We start from the raw sequence: 10,710 nt of genomic DNA on the forward strand, positions 1-10,710 counted from the left end.
ATATTGAGCGCACAGGTGTGAATTTTAGTATTGACGTGGAGCGGTCGTAACACGGCAATGAACTTCGTAGCCCTCCGTATTGTTATAGCACTTGTTTTTATCGCCTCCTCGTACGGCAAACTGCCCGGCCAAAAGGTTTGCTGTTTGAGAGGAAAAACACGCCATAGCTCTTCATATAGAGGAAGCATAATTGCCTTCAACACTGAAATAACTCAAGTGGCAGAGGTGGAACCAGGAAATGTTGTCTGAATGCCAATATCAGCAATTCGAAAAAGAAGCAACATCTGGTCGTGCCTACTACCTTCACATTCTTCCCCTCTAAGTGATACACCTATTCGCACGAGACTGTACAAACTATTTGACAAGGCTGGAAAAAGTGAGGCTTGTTATCAACCAGGGACGCTGTGGTGCACAAGTTGTTGGAGAAATGCCGACAAAACATTTGCCTCGAGGACCACTTTACTTTAGATAGTTATATTCAAAGGCTTTCATTTCCTGCTGGATATTCTGGGTTTACATACTTCACCCATTTACATAATAAACAATAAAGCAATTGATCACCTTGTTTCCATGAGAAGATCTATAACTTAACAAAAAACACTCATGCAAAATGGAAATGGAGTGCCACGCAAAATTCAGTAGGAGTGCCAAGCAGATTCGACAGATGGTAAATGTGATTAACAAGCTACAGCAGTTAAATGTATGCTGCAAAACTTACTGCTCTACCACAATTCAATTGCTCAACAGAGAGAGTCAAGAAATTGGTGCACAGGCTGATAATCAAATTTCTCATCATTAATCACGGTAACTTACTTGGACATAATCTAAGAAAGGTAACTAATCCACCATATTGCTAATAGTCAGAGTTATGCTATGATTGCACTTGTAAGGTTAAACATCTCCAGGACAACATCATCAAGTATTAACCTAATACTGATAAAGGCTCTGCACTGTGCTCATATTTCAAGAGTAAACTCAAGTTAATTGTTGAAAATATTTCTATATAACTCACAGAGTGGTCAAATACATTATTATTGCATTTTCTATATAATCTTGCAGAGCTGGTGGAAAAATTTCAGTCTGCCATGTACAGGCACTGGAGGAATCTATCGAACTTTTCGCATACTGAGGAAACAAAATCGGGAAGGTCATTTACATCCATTTACTTCAGAATTCCCCATAAACGTAGGGTGTATACAATTCCTGAAATTCCCGTTCGTTATTTCACGAATCATTTGACGTTTCAGTGTTGACAAATTTTTCATATTACGTAAGTAAAAAACATTGAACTTCTCTCAACGGACTCAACGCTGCAAGGAGAATCTTTCTCATAATTTACTTTTTAAGAGACGAAGTTACCGTCTAAATTTCAAACGCTACTGTTAGGCTTATTGGCGCATTGATAACCTAGTAAATAGCTCAAACATACTAAAAAAATGTTTATCTGTTTTTGTATATCTTTATCTGTGAGCCACATGAGACTAAACTATTCTGTACCCAGAGTTCTCACGGTCAAATAAGCAAACAAACATGTCCGGCCGAACCATGGACGCTGGAAATCATCGGCTACTACTGACAAGCTCGGGTAAAAATAATAAATAATAAAAGTAGTAAATCGGGTAAAATAGCTTTCTCGAGACCACAGAAAATTATACTCTACAAATTCAGCGCAAATGTCAGGTGTTGTTTGTTTATCACGTCCCCGAGTCGCCGCGCGTCCCCGAGTCCTCGCGTCCCACGTCCCCGAGTCCCACGTCCAACGTCCCAGTCCAACGTCCCAGTCCAACGTCCCAGTCCAACGTCCCAGTCCAACGTCCCAGTCCAACGTCCCAGTCCAACGTCCCAGTCCTACTTTTAGTCACAGCCCCAAGTACAGAACTATTTTCCAAAAAAAATCATGTTCTATTTTCAAACTTTTTTCCTTTTTCAAATATGTTCTTTATTAGACTGTTCTTAGCAAATAACTGAAAAAAAAATCGGGTGTCACCATGCTTGTTTCCTCACAAACTGCCGTGAAAGGTGGACATGGTTTTCAGATCGCAGTCAGGATGGAGAATTTGCGCGGTGGGGACTGGGACGAGACACAAAATGGCGCCCATTGTGTTCGAAGGTTGCTCTCGATATCAAGCTTGTTTTCGGTTGTTTTTATGTGTTTGATGTTGCCAACACTGAAATTTATACTTGAGAAGAGTGCAAAAATAACAAAGAATGAGGTAAGTCAAGATTTGATGAGATTTTGAAGTTATGAACCTTTAGTTGAAACAATTTTGTAGCGCTGGCGTTTTGTTAATTCCAGTGAGCTAACGGTAGTTAGATAACGGCGTAATATGTGACTAACACAGTCTATAGACTGTAAGATTTTTCAGTATACTCTGAAAAATACAAATTGAACTTTAGAATTTGCTTTTTATACTTTAGAACCACACTTCAATGTCTCAGTGGTCCTCATTGTGACTACTATATTTTCCATGCAAAAATGATTTTCAAACTTTTTACATTTTGTTTGACTTTCATGCTTCAACATGTCACTAAATTAAGTTAATCCTCTTGGTCGTTGGTTCCACAGAATCGAATTAAATATAATATTAATATAGACCCTTTCAAAATTACTGTTTGTATTCATGTTTGCAACCAAACCAAAAGAGTAAATATAAGTTTTACAAAACATTAATTGAACAAATTGCAATCTTAATTTGCATTATCTATAAAGTACTGACATATTTGCACCAGCACCTGCTTGTTTGAGGAGACTCTGGGTTTGTTGTCAAACCTCTCCATCAGAATTTGCTTCACCCCTCCTTCTTTGTACACCACTTGTAAGTGATGGAGACCCAAACCCGAGCTTGCACACTTAATGGCCATTGAGGCTGAAATGTACTTCTCTCTAACTAATGGCTGCAGGGTATTAACCAGAAGTTTCTTTTCTTTTAGGAGCTTCTGATAGGATGCCACCCATGAAACTTTGAAGCTGTGCTATTGTAGCAGTTTGACATTTAGAAGCTTGTTCACAAGCTGGTAGAGTGTTTGCACATCTGCAAGAGCATTGTGAGCATAAGATTTACACAGAAGATCTTGTACAAGGTTTTCCTGGCTATGGGATTTCCTTTCAGGAAGCAATTCCCTGAATGCTGGAAGCGAGTCTGTAAAGCCATAAACAGTTTTAGCCAAGTCATCCATGACTCCATTTTTCTCTGCTGCTTGTACCAAGAACCTGGCATCAAAGGATTTGCAATTGTGTGTGACTAAAATGCAAGGCATTCTTGATTTGAGCCACTCAATGAAGTTCTTCAGGGCCACATCAATTGTAACGGCATCAGTGATTGGCTTCCCATCATATAACAGCATTCCTCTTTGGAAGGTGAGTTTGTTCACAGTAGATGCTTCTGGTGATATTACATGACAAGGCTTGACATAAATAGAGAACTCATCTTTACCATCTGTTGCTGTAATTTGTAGGATTTCAGCATCATTACCTGATGTCAACAAAGATAAACAAATTTTTAAGATATTGTAATCCAATTATTACTTAACAAAGATATTACAAGGAAAAATGTAATGAAAAATCTTAGTGCACCTATGCAGGTTATATTTAAAATAAAAATAGAAGGAGCGATTACTGAATACCCGTCCTGCTAATTTGCATCTCACCTATTTTCTTTAAGAACAAGGCATGATTAAACAGAGGAATCTATGTGATGCAAATTAGCAGGATGAGTCTTCAGCAATCTAGCAAAATAGAAAAACAATTCCATGATTAAATATAATTATTCTCTAATGTGCAATTCAGAAATACCTTGCTAAGAAAAACATGGCTATATTCACTTTGTTACTTTTTTGCTGAACTCCACCCTGCAAAGCTAATTACCCCTTCCAGATGTTTCCAAATCAAATATGATTGGATGTTAGTCTTTGGTTAATGATACTTTCTCAATCTTTGAGGCTGCAAGTGGTGCTGGAATTTCCTGAGCGGCATCGTGTCCATTGAAGCCCATTCCAGAACTATACTGTTGTCCTTCTCTGTTCTCAAGCTGTTTTGTCTTTTTCAACCGCTTCTCTTTCTTCTCAATTCTTTTTTTCTTGTACTCTCTTGTTTTCTGTTTCTCTTTCAAACTTAGAATTCTCTTGTCCATTTTCTTTGCAAACTTTAAAGAATTGAAACCTGGAGATAGTTGTTTCTTCATAAAAGCCTAAAAGAAATTCACCTGTCTTAGCAAAAACAATATTCTAAGTTATGGCATAGTGTTTTTTAATTTTTTTTTTTTGTGACTAATGATATGCAATAGGTACTGGTAGTATAACATTGGACACATTGGATAATGTGTAATGTTCAATAGATCTCACAAATTGGGAAGTGTACAAAATGCTCATAATATTTTATCTGCTCACCTGAGAAACATAAGAATGGCCTAAGTTCTTTTGGCCAACAGCACATGCAACACGGAAGTCGTTGCTTTCACTAGATCCGTGGTGCCTGATCTTTGGAGCTTTGCTTCCTATAGTGTTATTGAGTACTTCATTTGCCTGGCTCGACCCAAGGGGAGCTAGCTACTTGGCATTTGAAGCATAGACCTCAAAATGCATATTCAAATGCACCCTTTTCAATTCTTTCACGTCTGCAGGTACACCAAGAATTTTGATAGCTGATATGAATGATGCGATCAAAGACAAGGCCACCCGTATAGACCCTAAAAGCTGGAATGGTGGAACGGCGGAATAGCAGAATGGCCGAAAAGGACCCCAAATCATAAAACGAGGAACGGCGGAAGATGATCCCAAATCCTAACTTAGAATATGCAGTCATCAACTAAAGGTGAAAATCGTACAACGCCTCGATTGATTTATCGGGTATTGATTGTCAGACAATGAATGAGAATCAAACCGAACATCCTCAGCATGATGTTACACATTACTACTAGAAAAGATAATTTTTTGGGTATTGACTTAATATCCGCGGAAGTTATTCTCATAAGGGTAAATTAGGGTGGGTACATTTGATTTTCTTTTGGCTCTCTTGATCCTTTGGCCTGCTCATAATTCCGTCTTTTAGGCTTTGGGGTAATTTTCCGCCCTTCCGTCTTTTAGGAGTTGCTGTTAGCAAACGACTGGAAAAAATGGGGTTAAATCCAGGGGAAATTGGGTCTGGTTCGAGTAAACGGGGGTTTGGAGTTCGCCAGGTTCGAGTTAGCGAGGTTCTACTGACAGGATACTCACCATGCAAATCAAACGAATTGGTGAAATAGCCTCTTTTTGAAAGTTTATTTCTTCCGCTGATATGTAAGCCGTAAATTTCAAAGTAGGATGGCGGTGTTTTGGACACCTGATCGCGAAGAAATTCTTCAATCGAATGCTATTGGAATATACCATGACTTAAAAGGCATGGTATATTCCAATAGCGGTCGACAGGAATAACATGATTCCAAACACGGCAAAATCAACTTTGCCAGACTGCAACATATGGATTACGAATAATCAATGAATTGAATCACACACCACGTGGATTTCTACATCAGCGAGTAGTTAGTAAAAAATTACACTAAACTACCCGTTAACTAATTTGGGTCGGCCTATCGTTGAATTCGATTCGGCTTGGCAGAAGCACGGCGCTAGTTCTACCACGTTAACCCACTTCTACCCTAAGTTAACCATGTTCTACCACGTTAACCCACATCTACCCTAAAGTAAGCCACGTTCTACCCAGTTAACCCTATCTACCTCAAGTAATCCATCCTCTAACCAATTAACCCCAATCTACCTTAGCTTAGTCTCCATCTACCCTAAGTTAGCCATATTCTACCCCATTAACCCACATATACCCTAAGTTAGCTATGTTCAACCACGTTAACCCACCTATACACCTATACCCAGCTAAGTTAGCCATGTTCTACCCCGTCAACTCCCATCTACCCTAGATTAGACGATCAGACGTGTTCTACCACGGCGCGGCAGATGTACGGCGTCTGAACCGGACCCTTTTAAGATAAGTCATACATCGAATAGGGGGAAAAACGGTTCGCAAAGAGAAATTCCTTCGTTGTTCGCTGCTTTCCTCCGGTTAAGGCATGGTATATCCCAATAGCGGTCCAAAGGAATAACATAATTCCAAACACGGCAAAGTCAACTTTGCCAAACTGCACTATCTCCACCAAAATGCAAATCTTGACAAACCTCTGTCCTACAATTTACGGTCCGCTTAATTAATACCTGAACACATATAGAAACGTTGTGTACGAAACGCTGAAGAGTCTCTCAGTTGAACCCGAGCATGAGACTGACTGCCGTTAACTAGTTCACAGCCATTACATGCATTCCCTTGATAATTTCCATGCCTTTCTCCCCTTTTTTTTCCTCGCAGAGTCCTCTTTGCATCAAAGGAAACTATGAATTATAAACTTGTTAATACACTGTCAAACTTTTTTTTACCCAATACTAATAAAAGAAAAAGTAAAAATTAGAACACAATGACTTAAAAGGCGCCTTCACAATATTCTTGTTGATATAAACAAAACAACACGAGTTTATTCATTTTATCAGTTCTGACATATGATTAGCTTACCTCGTAGGAACTCAAGATATCTACAGCGCGGAACACGGGAACGAAAACCAGCGCCACAGATAGAAAGAGAATCACATAGGAGGCAATGATAAGCCAGTACTGTGTACCATAAATATAAATTTATGCAGGTACACCAAGAATTGTGATAGCTCACATGAACGATGCGATCAAAGACGACGTAACAGGTATCGCCATCAACCCGCGGTTCGCGAAGAGAAATTCCTTCGTTGTTCGCAGCTTTCCTTCGGTTAAGGCATGGTATATCCCAATAGCGGTCGACAGGAATAACATAATTCCAAACACGGCAAAATCAACTCTGCCAAACTGCACTATTTCCACCGTAATGAAAGTCTAGACAAACATCTGTCCTACAATCTACGGTCCGCTTAATTTATACCTGAACACATGTAACAAAGTTGTGTACGAAACGCTGAAGAGTCTCTTATGCCCCATTCACACCAAAGCTTAAACATGTTTAAAAGTTGTTTTGTTAAACACAGTTTTTTTTTTTTTTTCTTCATAGAAACTATTTAACCGAATATTTTTGACTTGAATGTAGCACATTGGAAATGCAAGTTAGCAAGTACTTGAATCCAATGGAAAATCAAGTTTTTCAGTTCTCTGTTTATAATTTTCATTCAATGAAAACCAGTTTAACAAAACATGTTTTGCTGGTGTGAATGGGGTATTAGTTGAACCCGAGCATGAGACTGACTGCTGTTAACTAGTTCACAGCTATTGTATGCATTTCCTTGATAATTTCCATGCCTTTCTCCCTGGTTTTTCCTTGCAGAGTCCTCTATGCATCTGTGGAAACTATGAACTATAAACTTGTTTAAACACTGTCAAACGTTTTTTTTTTAACCAAGACTAATAAAAGAAAAAGTAAAAATTAGAACACAATGACTTAAAAGGCGCTTTCACAATAATCTTGTTGATATAAACAAAACAACACGAGTTTATTCATTTTATCAGTTCTGACATATGATTAGCTTACCTTGTAAAAACTCGAGATATCTACAGCGCGGAACACGGGAACGAAAAGCAGCGCCACAGATGGAAAGAGAATCACGTAGGAGGCAATGATAAGCCAGTTCTGTGTATTATAGATGTAAATTTCTGCGGGTACACCAAGAATTGTAATAGCTGACATGAACGATGCGATCAAAGACGGCGCTGGTATCCAGTTACCTCGCCACCAAGTAGACTCGCCACCAGCGAACTTGCCACCAAGGAACGATCTCGCCACCAACGTACTCGCCACCAAGCGAAGTCTTCTCGCCACCAACCACCAATAAAGAGATTAGTCGAGGAGAGTAGGATGTTCGGCTGATAAGTTTGTTCGCTTGTCTGTACTCAAACTTTATAAACGTATGTTGTCGAAAGCACGTTCGAAACCGATAAGTTTGTTCGCTTGTCTGTATTCAAACTTTATAAACGTATGTTGTCGAAAGCACGTTCGAAACCGATAAGTTTGTTCGCTTGTCTGTATTCAAACTTTATAAACGTATGTTGTCGAAAGCACGTTCGAAACCGATAAGTTTGTTCGCTTGTCTGTATTCAAACTTTATAAACGTATGTTGTCGAAAGCACGTTCGAAACCGATAAGTTTGTTCGCTTGTCTGTACTCAAACTTTATAAACGTATGTTGTCGAAAGCACGTTCGAAACCGATAAGTTTGTTCGCTTGTCTGTACTCAAACTTTATAAACGTATGTTGTCGAAAGCACGTTCGAAACCGATAAGTTTGTTCGCTTGTCTGTACTCAAACTTTATAAACGTATGTTGTCGAAAGCACGTTCGAAACCGATAAGTTTGTTCGCTTGTCTGTACTCAAACTTTATAAACGTATGTTGTCGATAGCACGTTCAAAACTGAAGAAAAGCGGAGTTGTTATTTTGCCGCGGGGAAACTGGGTAATATAATTCGACCGAATATTGAATAAGTTCCCTTGACAACATCACAGACGTCGAATTTTGCATACAGATAAGTAAACAAACTCGTGAGTCGATTCGTTCGAACTTATAACATCACAGACGTCGAAATTTTCATACAAATAAGCAAACAAACTCAGGAATCGATTGGTTCGAACTGTTAACTCTCCTTGGGAAACAACTGTAGTTGCCTTAGGAAAGCTTCAGTCCATCGACGCTTACAATTTCTCGCACCGACTTGACAATTTCTCGCATCTAGTTTTAATACAACTGCTATCGAGTTTCATTTCATCACTTATTTCTTCCCATGAAGTTTCATTTCCTCTCAAGTAAGTTTTTATTCCTCGCATCGAGTTTTGCAATTTCTCCTCGCTTACGTGCAAAAGACAAACACGATACGTTTCGATGTCAATGAGTTAGGAACGGAACACATCTAACACGTCGCTAAAGGTCATAATTTAAATACAGACAAGCGCACAAACGTATCGGCCGATTTGAATTGTGCTCGTTCGAACATCCTACCCTCCTCGACTACTTTATTCTAGTTTATCTCTTTATTGGTGGTTGGTGGCGAGAAGACTTCGCTTGGTGGCGAGTACGTTGGTGGCGAGATCGTTCCTTGGTGGCGAGTTCGCTGGTGGCGAGTCTCCCTGGTGGCGAGGTAACCGGTAACCACGGCGCTAACCAAAAGACTATTAAAAGAAAAAGAAACAATTAGAACACAATGACTTAAAAGGCGCCCTCACAATATTCTTGTTGATAATCGGCAGTTGTTTTCACTTATGATCACTTACCTTATAAGAGGAAGAGATATATTCAGCGCGAAAAACGGGAACGAAAAACAGCGCCACAGATGGAAAGAGAAGCCAGTATTGTGTACTATAGATGTAAATTTCTGCAGGTACACCAAGAATTGTGATAGCTGACATGAATGATGCGATCAAAGACAGCGCTACAGGTATCGCCATCATGCCGCGGTTCGCGAAGAGAAATTCCTTCGTTGTTCTCTGCTCTCCTCCGGCTAAAGCATGGTATATTCCAATGGCGGTCGACTGAAGTAACATAATTCCAAACACGGCAAAATCAACTTTGCCAAACCGCACTGTCTCCATCATGACGAACCTTCATTAATAACCAGGCGGTGTGCGCTCTCTGATTGCGTTGCATCATCGTCATTAAGTCCTGCGTCGAGAGAACATCTCTGCTGACAGGATATAAGATTTTACGCCCGTAACTAATGACGTAATTTCTTTCAGTCTATAGTGTTTATATGTAAGATTGTACGCCAGTAACTAACAAATTAGTCAAATTCGTTCTTAGGAGGCTACTGGAGAGATTCAGAAAGAATCGAAACTGCAGCCTTGCCTAAGAATCTATACATTGGGCAGCAGTTACACTCACAGCCGATGGCTATGTGAATAATATAAATTCGCGGGTTATTGAACGGGGAATCGACCCTTGACGTGCAAACGCATTACAAAGAGACAGCGACCTTCTAATACACGAACTATTTTTCATGTCACACACTTAACGGTGTAAATACGGGATTCGCGAAAGGAGAAGCCTTACTCGTCTAAGACCAAATTCCTCACGCTCAACGTTAATGAAAAAACGTACAGAGTTTCAAATATGCTTAAAGGATAGAGGGTACCTAAAATAAATTTTGAGAAACGTATATCTAGAGTTATTTTCTGCGGGAGAGACAGTGTACTTGAAAACGAAAAAAAAATAGTGCGCTAGCATGAAATTATTAACTTTTGTAACACAATCTCAACCAGCTTTGACAAACCTCAGAAACATACAAGCAGGGAAATGACACCTTAAAACTAACCCTTATATATGTATGTAGCCTTTATTAATTACACAACAACATATGCCTGCAAACAAGCGTGCAAGGTCTACAAATATTCATCACGAAAGAGAAACTAGTTGTAATCTAAATAAAACTAAAAAGACATCTGTTAATAAAAATTCGCTTAAAACGATCCATACGAATACGAGGTAAAATGTAGTTATGGCCGCAAGAACGGAGCAACCTTCCCCTCTGCATGGGAAGTATAGGTCACGTAGACAATGATCGCACTCTTTCGTGATCTGTTTCCATAACAATTTATCTCTGACACGAACAATATCTTTAATGGGTGTGAAATTCAATAAATAACCATATTTTTGGGCACGTTTACAGAATATATTTAAGTTCGCACGGCAACCAGGTGGACAATCA

The 10,710-nt window shown here is 39.3% G+C and overlaps 2 long non-coding RNA genes across 2 annotated transcripts; one reads left to right on the top strand and one right to left on the bottom strand.

Annotated features, from left to right (window-relative positions):
- Window positions 1–1,983: 1,983 nt before the first annotated feature.
- LOC136281708 (uncharacterized) lies at window positions 1,984–7,418 on the top strand. The gene is made up of 4 exons (XR_010717912.1): window positions 1,984–2,213; window positions 2,932–3,358; window positions 4,620–4,810; window positions 6,561–7,418. It is a non-coding gene; the product is annotated as an uncharacterized lncRNA (long non-coding RNA).
- Window positions 3,294–4,639, bottom strand: LOC136281709 (uncharacterized). The gene is made up of 3 exons (XR_010717913.1): window positions 4,387–4,639; window positions 3,794–4,187; window positions 3,294–3,473 (listed from the first exon to the last, which is right to left on the bottom strand). It is a non-coding gene; the product is annotated as an uncharacterized lncRNA (long non-coding RNA).
- Window positions 7,419–10,710: the final 3,292 nt, after the last annotated feature.

Source organism: Pocillopora verrucosa, chromosome 6 (assembly GCF_036669915.1).
Source record: "Pocillopora verrucosa isolate sample1 chromosome 6, ASM3666991v2, whole genome shotgun sequence".
NCBI lineage: Eukaryota > Metazoa > Cnidaria > Anthozoa > Scleractinia > Pocilloporidae > Pocillopora > Pocillopora verrucosa.